This window comes from Lytechinus pictus, chromosome 11 (genome assembly GCF_037042905.1).
Source record: "Lytechinus pictus isolate F3 Inbred chromosome 11, Lp3.0, whole genome shotgun sequence".
NCBI classification, from domain to species: Eukaryota; Metazoa; Echinodermata; class Echinoidea; order Temnopleuroida; family Toxopneustidae; genus Lytechinus; species Lytechinus pictus.
The window spans coordinates 28,113,536-28,126,368 of record NC_087255.1 but is presented as its reverse complement, the minus strand read 5'-3'; positions in this window follow the sequence as shown (position 1 = coordinate 28,126,368).

Here is a 12,833-nt window from a genome sequence, read left to right as displayed (position 1 = left end):
ATTTGCATAACAGCAATTGCCATTTACCAATGAGGAAATTCAGGCATTTGTAATTTTCGTCAGCGTAAAACGAAATAGGAAAAGACTCAGAGTAGTTGAATACTTCATGGGATAGATGCTGACCCATTGAATCATTGGCATTTCCAACGATAATTTGTAAATGGATTTCAGTTCAAGTTTCTTGAATAATTTCAATACTCTACGCCTCCACGAAATTCGGTTTGTTTTGTTCACTAAGTGTTTATCAATTGAAAGTAAAGTTCAGGTAAATCAGATGGTATTTCTTTACATAAATCAGAGGTCAAATAATTTAGCAGATGTTTTAGTCAGTTAGTTCATGTTTTGTCAAAGTTTTTTTAGGGGAACTAATCGGGTCGCGATTCATTTATCGATGGGGGGGGGGGGGGGGGGTCAAAAAGGTGAATGAATGAAGAATAGGAAAGTAGGAAAGAAGGAAAATAGAATATCATTATTGATGATAATAATGATGATAATGATAATAAAACGATGATAATTACATGTCGACTTTATAGGCATCTATAAGCACGATAAGGGTTTATTGAACGTAATTATTTACATCAATATCAGACTGACTTAAAACATGCTATATAAACTGTTTTCACTATGTTACAGGTATACTAATGAAAAGGGCAATAGTATTGATAGACAAAAGATTGAATTAATTTACATTTGTTATTTTGAAGAAGAGAGAGAGAGGAAGAACGATCGATACATAGATAGGTACAAGATAGATAGAAAGGTAGATAGAGAAAGGGGGAGGAGTGTGTGTGTGTGTGTATTTTGGTTGGGGGAGAGAGGGTGAGAGAGAGAGGGAGAGAGAGAGGGCATTAGAGAGAGTGCGTGTGTGTTTGTATGTGCGAGGGAGGGAGAGAGAGAGAGAGCGTGTGGGTGTGTGTTTTGTGTGGGAGAGAGAAGAGAAAGAAAGAGAAAGTAGGAGAGGAATAATTTTCGTGAGTGGGTTGGGAGAAGGGAAGTGAACTTTAATAGTTGAACGAACTTGCTTGTTAAAATGGATGTATAACTCCGCTAGGTTGAGTTGAATCTTTCCCTTTAATTAATTCGGGGCTAAGTGCCTGAGATTGAAAACAATAATGGGATGAGTTCCCTTCATCATCCATTACCCTACCGCTTTTCTTCTTCAGCCCCGTTGATCAGCAAATTATTCGATGATCTTAAAGATAAACATGACCGAGCGGCAATTATTCCAAGATCTTAAAGGCCCGGGTTCTCTACCAAGTGCACCCGAATGTCACGTTGATTTACTTATAGAATGTAAAACCAGCAAAGCATTAGAACGTCATCAAAAGCGAATAAATATCAGTGTCAGGGCGGCGGCGCGAAATTGAAAGTGGGGGGGGGGGGGCAAGGGAAGGAGGGCACTTCTTCATTTGAAAGAGTACTTAATAAAAACAAAGACAAAAAACAAACATATCTACCACATTATAAATGAGAGAAAGCATAACCATATGCGTTCAAATTTTATAAAACTTATTGCATGTGGGATCAGAGGAGGCGAAAAGTATTTTTAGTTGAGGAGGGGGGGGGGGGGCAAAGCCAAAATTCATGTGCCACACTTATATATTAAAAACGGAATTGGGTACAAACAGATATTGCTTTTATCAGTATTATATTTCTGCCTAGAGTACAGTAGCTGTGTGCTTCGTGGTAATATAGGTTGAGCAAAACTTGTAATTGAAGGAAATTCCTGATCATCAAACACGAAATTGTTAAATTATTGATGTCATTTGTAAATTTATTTGATTTATCGAATACAATTGAAAATTTAAAGAAAATCAAATAAAAGAGAGTAAGTTTTATCATCTCGATCTCATTATGTTGTGCATAATCACGACTTTTTCACGAAATCATGAAGAAACTCCCGTTTCCCTTTTTGCTGATGATTCATCCTACATCAAGAAAAAAATGCCTGTTCTTCTAACAAAATATTTTTTTGTTATATTGCTCCATGTTTTCCTCTCACGGTGTTAAAGTTTTCGAAATATTAGGATAAAAGATATTTTTATAAAAGATTGTTTTATTCACGGGAGCTCACCCAACTCTTTTATGCTTATTTAGTACAAAAATGTTACGATGCAATTGACATCGTATATAATTGCCAATGTTTACCTGATGACTTTTCATGTGTTTGTGCTCCTTTTCTTCATAGGAATGTGTATACCGGTAACCAGTTTTTCTTTGTCCAATTATTATTCTCTCCAGGTCCTTGCTTCGCTGACACTCAGAGCACGCGGTCTCGTCGGTCTCTTCAGGAAGCGACTCTTTTGCATTTCGTGTATTTCTCTTTCTATTCCCAGTGATTGAAAACTTCCCCTTTTCAGTGTTGAATGATGATGAGTTTTACAATTTGTTTAGGCCGAACAACGAAACCCAAAATACTAACAACAATTCTTCTTTTGAAAATCTCGTATCAATGGAAATGAATTTAGCTGCAGATTTAAATGAAAATAACGACTATAATTATCCAAGTACGAATTACTTTACAATAAATCAATTTAATTCTCTTGATAAATCTACAAATGCACTTTCAATAATGCACATGAATATAAGGAGCTTGAGCTCTAATTTCGACAATTTACGCCTTTTATCCGATTCATCTTCACAAACCAAAATGTCCATAATCGCGCTAACTGAGACATGGTTATCACAGGAATCTGATGGTTTATACTCACTTCCTGGTTACACATTTGTAGAAAACCATAGGGGTAATAGACGGGGAGGAGGGGTAGGTATCTATATTAATGAACAACTAGAATATTTTACTCACAATGATCTTAATTGTATGAATGAAATTGCTGAATCTCTTATCATTGAACTTCGGGTACCAAACTCTAAAAACATAATGATCGCAGTATTTTATAGACCTCCTAACTCCAACACAAATAATTTTTTTGAATACTTGCAAGACTTTCTACAAAATCCGTTTTTTTATAATAAAGATTGTTATGTGGTAGGTGACTTTAATATAGACATATCTAAATCTAATCACAATAGGTCACATGAATTTTTGGATATCATGCTTTCATCATCCTTTTTACCATTGATAACAAAACCCACTAGGGTTACTAACCAATCTGCAACCCTTATTGATAATATTTTTTGTAATGTTTCTCCTCTACCCGAGTCTGGAATAATTTTATCTGATATTTCTGACCATTTCCCGATATTTTCAAGAACTCCGTTTAGGTTAGCAAAAAAAGATACCCCGCAACATAAATTCCGACGACTAACACCAAATAATTTACAGAGCTTAAAAGATGGTCTTGAAGACGCGGATTGGTCTGAGGCATTCAGTTCTCAAGATACAAATACAGCATATAATATATTTATGAAAATGTTTACTTCAAATTTAGATAGACATGTACCATTGGTCAGTAAATGTAATAATTATAAAAAGAGTCCAAGACTTCCTTGGATATCGAAATCAATATTACGATCAATAAATCGCAAAAATAACGTATACTATGCCTATAAAATTAATCGCTCAGTAAAGTCACATCGTAAATATACTACATATAAAAATACCCTCACTAAATTATTGCGGAGTGAAAAACGAAAATATTTCACAAATCAATTAATTCGTTTCAAACACGACATCAATAAAACATGGAAAACAATAAACACTGCCATAAATAAACAAAGCACAAAAGCACGCATAAAAACAATAAAGCACAATAATGTTGAAATTCATGATTCTTTTCGTATAGCTGATATATTTAATCAATACTTTACACAAATTGGAAAAAGTCTTGCAGACAATATACCAATAACACAATTTTTTTTTACAGATTTCATTCACCAACCAAACCCTAATTCTTTATTTTTAGTACCAGTACATAGAAATGAAATAATAGATATAGTGAACAACTTAAAAAACAAAAAAAGCTGTGGTCACGATGGTATTGACAATATTTTATTAAAGAATGTTATAGAATATATTGTTGATCCATTAGTATACATATTCAACCTTTCTTTAAGTAATGGCGTCGTGCCTGACAATATGAAAATATCAAAGATAATACCAGTGCACAAAAAAGGAGAAAAGATTAATGTATGTAACTATAGACCGATAGCTTTATTACCTACTTTGTCTAAAGTTATGGAAAGGGTGATCTACACAAGAGTATTAAATTTTTTGAATAAATATAATATAATCTCTGATTTTCAATTTGGATTTCGCCAAAAACATAGTACATCTCATGCCACTCTCTCATTTATTGAAAAAATCACAAAAGCTATTGACAACTTTGAACATACAATAGGTGTTTTTCTGGACCTCTCCAAGGCCTTTGACACTATAAATCATGAAATACTGCTCTACAAACTTGAAAATTACGGAGTTCGTGGGAAGGCCTTGGAGTGGTTCAGAAACTACCTCGTAAATCGTAAACAATTCGTAAGCATAAATGAACAAAATTCTTCTCTACAAAATGTTAACTGGGGTGTTCCCCAAGGCAGCCTCCTGGGCCCTCTTTTATTTATAATCTATATAAATGACATCCAGAACTCCTCTGAAATATTATCTTATGTCCTTTTTGCAGATGATTCAAAGGTACTATACTCTCATCCTAACCCCGATATTTTAATAAATGTACTGAACACTGAACTGGACAAATTGGTACAATGGATTAGGGCTAACAAATTGTCAATTAATGTACAAAAAACGAAATGCATGCTTTTTAGCAATTCTTTAGAACAATTGCCATCTAATATCAAATTGGACAATAAAGACATTGAAGTTGTTACTACAACAAAATTTTTAGGTCTCATAATAGACAACAAATTATCTTGGAAAACACACATTGACTTTATATGTCGTACAATTTCACGCAATATTGGTGTTATGAACAAAGTCAAATTTTTTCTTCCAACTTCCTCCCTAAAAATGCTTTATTCAACATTAATTTTACCATATTTAAATTATGGAGCAATTGTTTGGGGAAATACACACTCAACCTACCTTGATAGAATATTACTTTTACAAAAGAAGGCATTGCGTGTTATTTTCAACTTGTCCTGGAGATCTCACACAGATGAGTTGTTTTTTAACAACAACATTCTAAAAATAAAAACACTGTACCAATATAACTTAGGTCAATTCATGTATCAGTTAAACAATAATATGTTACCATTCATATTTAATTCTTCATTTAACAAAAACAAAACTCTTCACAAATATCCCACACGTCAATCAGATGAATTCCATTTACCACTACCCCGGACCATCCTTGCAAAATCTATTTTTACTTTTGAAGGCCCTAGACTCTGGGGAACTATTAATAAAAACATCAAAGAATCACCAAGCCTTAATTCTTTCAAATATAAGTTCAAAAAATTTCTCCAAGATAACCATTGAATTTAACTCTTCATCACTCAAACTCTTGTATTTTTTTTTTAAATCAAACATGATTATCATGTCACGTACGCTTTTACATCTCTTTCGTTTTCCTGTCGATCAACGAGGTCCGTCTGTGAGTGCTGGGGCTGGATTCTGGAGACCTTTAATCTCTCTTTTTCTTTATATTTCCTTTTCTATTTTAATTTCCCCTATTTCCTTTTAATTTAAATGTTATTTTGATTTTTATATGTTATGCAACTACAAGAATATTTATTAGGAGGCTGCACTCTACAAGCTCCGCTTTTTAGCAGCCTCCTCCATTTCCAACCTGATATGTAATAATCTTGAATATAATTTTTGTACAGGAATACTTGAAATATGTTTTGATATTTATATGTTAAAATGTACAAAATAAACTGTAATTGTTGAAAATTGAAATAAACGAAATGAAATGAAATGAAATATCATATAAAGTTAATTTTTGTTATTAATGTTCTTATATTTTCTGTCTCTTTCTCCAGTTGGACGGTAATATATCATCAGTAAAGACGACATTAACCAATCTTCATCACCATGGCGTCTAGATCATCTTATTGTGCCGTGGAATTATGCTCCTGGATACACTCACACACTTGTTCTTTCCTCAAACAAAGGCGGGTGCAATTTTTCTTTACGAAGATTGTAAAGGTTGACATTTATGATCGTTTTTGTCAACGTTTCAAACTATATTAAGCTCTGTAATGATTCAGAAGCATTAATTTCCATATTTATAGAATGTGAGCAAACAGCACTGCCAGCACTACGACATTCAGAATGTTGGGCATTGTACAATGATTAAACAAACTTTTCCTTGATAAGTATGTTCTCCAGACATGCCAGAACAATAATTAAGTAGAATATTCATGTTATTTTCTAAATATTCGAAAAGTTTTTTCGACATCTACATTTCCGCGGGTTACTTTTGTTTTCCTTGTCTATCCTTTTCACAGAACATCCTCCCCCTCACTCTCTTTCTCTTTCTTTTCATCACTGTCCCTCTTTAAAGGTCAAGTCCACCTCGTAAAAATGTTGATTTGAATCAATAGAAAAAAAATCAGACAAGCATTATGCTGAAAATTTCATCAAAATCGGATGCAAAATAAGAAAGTTATGACATTTTCAAGTTTCGCTTATTTTTCAATTTAGTCACATGCAAACGAGAGAATCGATGATGCCCCTCACTCACTATTTCTTTTTGTTTTTCATTGTTCGAATTATACATTATTTCAATTTTTGCAGATTTGACAATAACGACCAACTTGACTTAACCATAAATGTTAAGCAATGGTAATTCAACATGTTCAGGGAGAAATAAAATTTTGCTTCACAAGGACAATGATGAGAAATTAGAATATTTCATTTTCATATAATAAAATACAAAAGAAATAGTGAGTGGATGACGTCATCAGTTCCCTCATTTGCATACCGACCGGGATGTGCATATAACTGTTTTGTGAAATTAAGCGAAACTTTAAAATATCATAACTTTCATATTTTACATCCGATTTTGATGAAATTTTCAGTGTTATGCTTGTTGGATTTTTCACTTTTTATTCAAATCAAAATTTTGTTGGGGTGGACTTGTCCTTTAACTTTATTTCACTTTTACTCCATCTCCTTTTCCCAGCGTTTCTATTTTCTCACCCTAATCAACTCGACTCAATGCTTCTGCAATTCGCCTGGAATATCTGAGGGCGCTATATCAAAACCACAAGACGATGTCATTGAAGATTTTTATCGAAACTTCCGATTTTTGTCGTTTGTTTATAAATAAGTGTGGTTTAGAAGCTGTTTATTTATTCCTCCGGGAACAGACAATTCTATTTATTGAATATATTCTTTTTATTCAAAGCGTTAGTTTAACATATTCATACATTATTCACATGTGTTCTGAAAATCGTTCATAATCCTGTGTAAATTTAATATTATCATTTTTGTCTCACCTGCATAGCAGAGTGAGACTATAGGCGCCGCTTTTCCGACGGCGACGGCGACGGCGGCGGCGGCGGCGGCGGCGGCGTCAACACCAAATCTTAACCTGAGATTAAGTTTTTGAAATGACAGCATAACTTAGAAAGTATATGGACCTAGTTCATGAAACTTGGCCATAAGGTTAATCAAGTATTACTGAACATCCTGCCTGAGTTTCATGTCACATGACCAAGGTCAAAGGTCATTTAGGGTCAATGAACTTAGACCATGTTGGGGGAATCAACATCAAAATCTTAACCTAAGGTTAAGTTTTTGAAATGTCATCATAACTTAGAAAATATATGGACCTAGTTCATGAAACTTATACATAAGGTTAATCAAGTATCACTGAACATCCTGCTTGAGTTTCACATCACATGACCAAGGTCAAAGGTCATTTAGGGTCAATGAACTTTGGCCGAATTGGGGGTATCTGTTGAATTACCATCATAACTTTGAAAGTTTATGGATCTGATTCATGAAACTTGGACATAATAGTAATCAAGTATTACTGAACATCCTGTGCAAGTTTCAGGTCACATGATCAAGGTCAAAGGTCATTTAGGGTCAATGAACTTTGGCCAAATTGGGGTATTTGTTGAATTACAGCCATAAATTTGAAAGTGTGTTGGTCTAGTACATAAAACTTGGACATAATAGTAATCAAGTATCACTGAACATCCTGTGCGAGTTTCAGGTCACATGATCAAGGTCAAAGGTCATGTAAGGTCAAAGAACTTTGGCCACGTTGGGGGTATTTGTTGAATTGCCATCATATCTCTATAAGTGTATTGGTCTAGTTCATAAAACGTGGAAATAAGAGTAACCAAGTATCACTGAACATCTTGTGCGAGTTATAGTAGTTTTCAAAATCAGCACTGCTGCTATATTGAATCGCGTGATGCAGGTGAGACGGCCAGAGGCATTCCACTTGTTAATATTACAACTCACACCAGAGAACCTCACTGCATTCATGTATATTGTGACATTTGTGATTCTGTATCTCATATTGATATTTATTTATTCATGCATATTAGCATATTTAATGAAGCTTTTTATTAATCTAAAATCTTCTTACTCATCACTGTTTTTAATCGCATTATAGCAAATAACATTGATATACATTGATATTAATATTGATATGTAATAATATTAATGATAAAACAACAGCAAAGCCAGAACACCAAAGCTCCCCTGTGGTGATACGTTGATTGCACAGAACCTAATCCAGCATTTTACACGGGTGCTAAATCCATTGTGTTAGTTTAACACCAATTGGTGTTATTATATCATATTCTGTTTGATAGTTTAACGCTATTTGGTGTTGTGTCCAAACTCATAGGTGTATATTTTTAACACAATATGGTTTAGTCCTTCCAGAACACAGACTGATGTTGTTTTTAACACAGTGTTCATCTTTCGTGTAGGTAAAGATGAAATATGGAGCCGATGATATACAAATTTCTGCACTCTCACACTTTTTAAAGCAAGGTATATTTTTGTCTTTGAATAAAAATAAAACATTTGACATCTAATTTATACTATAAGTTAGAAAATGTAAGAAAGAATAGTTTAGATGTTCTTTTTTGGCTTTTCACATCGTAAAACCATTAAAAGCATATTTATGAAAGACTCGCAGATATTTCATATTAATGATATTTTCTAGAGTTGAGACCTCGTTTTGTCACATTTCATTGGTAATTTAGATTAAGAGAAGGATTTGTTGAAAGAATAAAAATTGAACTGGCTTGAAGTACACAATATAGCAGATATAGTATGTTGTTCTATTGGGACGTTTCAAGAAACTTGCGATCAGTTGCAAGTTGATTAAGGATCACCGAAACCAATAATATGTCTTGACAGGGGCGGATCCAGGATTTTTCAAGGGGGGAGGGGTACATTTTCCCGATGAAAATTTGACAAGCAAAAAAAAAAAGTTCACCTCAAATTTAAGGTCATTTCGTCCGCGGAAAGGTTCTCACTTGGGTAAAATCGGCATTTTTACATTGCAACTTTTGATTATTGCTCTCAAAGGGGGGGGGGGGGGGGGGGGCACGGGCCGGCTGTGCCCCCTCCTTGATCCAACACTGTGTCTTAAAATCAATCTCAAATTCGCACTTGATTGCTGGGAAACTTCTTGCATTAAGAAATAAAGAAAATATTTTTACTCTCGGTACCATTGATATATCAATTTTCGGCGGAAAATTGCAATCGATTTCAGATATTTTCGAGCAACATCCCAGTCGTCACTACGGGGGTATGCGTTGGGGAAATAATTTATGATGTGTATTACAGATAAATTGGTGTCTGGCTTACTATCGAGATTGTGACATAACTAATCAATTGCCATCAATGAAAGCACAGTTTAGGAAGATAGCAATGCTTTATAACACTGTGTTCTTTGTCAGCCGCCTCCCCCTCCCCGTCTTCAGCATCACCACCATCACATTCTTTGTCATCGTCGGCAACTTCGTCGTCAACATCATGTTCAGAGCGGGGATCGAATCGCACATCCGACCTAGATTTTCGAATTCTGCGAAATCGGGGGACATGTCTACGAGGCTGCGACACCATATGAAGTAAACTCCAGACTTTATGAAACGCAGACAACAATAATAAGACGGGAAATTTTATTTCGATAAATAATATCAAGTATACATTAATTCAATTTAATTATTTATGTCATTTCCATTCTAACATCATACAAAGTAGTGTAAATCGGATACAATTATACAGATAAGCATTCTTACCTCGTAAAAACAGTATAAAATTGAACATACATGGTAATGATAAAGAGGCCATTTCCGAATTTTATTTATTTTTAAATAATTACACTTCATTTGGCGAATATGTGTATATAATGTAGACTGGTAGATCTTGAAAGCATTATATTTATTTTAGTCAGGAGGACATTCAGTTATTTTAACTACCTTCTTGCTGTAAAAATATTAATCGAGGAGAGTTGTTGATTCATGTGATATTAAACAACTTGTACATAGAAATACGCATTGCATTCGTCTTGTCTGATTACTGGTTTCGCTGGTTTTACTGGTGGAAGTGATAATGGTGATGATGTTGATGATGAGGATGATGATGGTGGTGGTGGTGATGATGATGATGATGATGAATAATGATAATGATTATGGTGGTACCGGTGATGATGATGGTGATGATCATGATGATGATGAGAATAAGAATGAAGACATGAAGTCAATATATCTCGCTAACCAGTGCCATGGGACGATTTTAAATAGAGGGTGCTGGTTTCGAAGGAAAAATTGTCAAGAAAAAAAAATGGTGTGAATTTCTCATATGAGAGTAGTTATGATGATGACGATGGCGACGATAAATGACATAGGATATTAATGATGTGATGATGATGATGACGATGATTTGATTTTAATTGAGTTGATTTTGCATTCACATTGATTCAGAGGTGAACATACATCATAAATTTGATATACAAACATGACAGAGGTAATCAATATACAACAAATGATGTTGATGTCGTTGTTTAAAATACAACATAACGTATACAAAGGTAATAAATATAGCAAGATTATGATGATGGTGACTAGTGGCGTAACTACGGGGGGCATGGGGGTACGTACCCCCCTCCCATCGGCTGGCAAAAAAAAAACGGGGAAAAGGAGAAAAAGAAGGAAAAGGAAGAGAAACGTAGTGGGAAAGAATTTATTGTTCATTATAATGTTATATTGTATTATAATTATATTACATAAGAAACATTTTTTCTTAACTTTATGAAACATAATTTGCTCAGGGCCTATCTTAATTGTCCCTGGTGCTCACATTGTCTGTTTAATTCATTTATTAGTGACCCAAAAGAAATCATCGCAAATTTGAATACATATTTTGTGAATATAGGTGTCAATTTATCTCACGATGTAGCACGAAATCCTATACACTTCATATTCTTATTTAGATACTCTTAATAATAAGAATCCAGAATCTCCTTTTCTCAAACCAGTGAGCCCAAATGATACACTCATCATCATCATCATCATCATCATTATCATCATCATCGTCATCATCAACATCATTATCACCATCATTATCATCATCATCACCATGTTAGGTTACGTTTGGAGCCATTGTTGTCCCTCAGTGTTTCTTCAACGATCCAATTTGCCGTAGAGGGCACAGTTGCCAATCATCATTGGTTCATAATGGAGGTGCCGTGGCCGAGTGGTCTAAGGCGCCTGGCTATACATGGAAAGTCCGGGGTTCGATCCCCGGTCGCGGCACCTATGCCCGTGAGCAAGGCATTTAATCTACAATGCTCTTTTATCCTGCTTTCAAATAAATGGAAATGCTATATGCATTATTTGTAACTAGGTGTGCACTTGTTTGTTTAAAAAAAATAAAATAAATAAATAAAAAATAATAATAATAATGGAGTTGGCGTGACGCCTCCAATACGCCCGTTAATCGACATGACGGTCATGGGTTCGATGCCTGGCACAATGTGAATCAATGTCTTACATGCACCAAGCAGTTTGCTTCGCACCGAGCTTCCATATTTTGGTAAAACAAACGTGACTGCGGCAAAATTTGGTAATCGCTTTATATGGTTTATGTCAATAAAAACAAAATAATTGTCATACACTTAATTCAATTAGCAATGTGTAAAGGCCTTGCGAAAAAAACCTCAAACTACAAAGGATTGTTTGGTGTGGGTCGAGTAACAGTCATACATATTTAATAGGATAAAATGACAACGGTGTATGTACTATGCACTCTTGAAAAGGTTGGGCAAAAAAAAATCAAAATTTTTAACATTCACTGGGCAACATACTGTCCACACAACTATTGGTTAAAATCTGTCCGACTTGGGTTAAGTACTAATAATTGGGTAATGAATGCTCAATCGGGTAATAATTGCCCAGAATATAAATACATTTTTACGAACATACATCACCCAACACAGTGGACAGTATGTTGGCCAACATTTTAAGAGTGTGCTTAATTGGTCTTTATAGCCTATATGTGAATGAATTACATAAGATGGGGCTATAAGAGAGAGAGAGAGAGAGAGAGAGAGAGAGAGAGAGATTGTAAATCAATTCACCCGTCACATCATCGCTATAAAGGCAGTTTCTTAACGACTTTACTTGAACAATAAATACACCTGTTAACGAATCTTCTCTTGATTTGCAAAATTAATTTTGGTTTATCATGTTTATTGTATTAAAATATCAAGGAAAAAATAAAGTCAAGTTGGTGTGATATTAGGGTGAATTATCGATTGCATGATAATTTTATTGGAAAACTTTCCTCCTACTATTGTACAAATTTATTTAAAAAATGAGAGAAAAGAAAACGCACAATATTTACAATCAGGTATAGATTATATAAGAATTAGAAGTGTCAAGAACTTCTACACGAGGACGAAACAAGTATTGACATAAACAATAAGATTCCATGT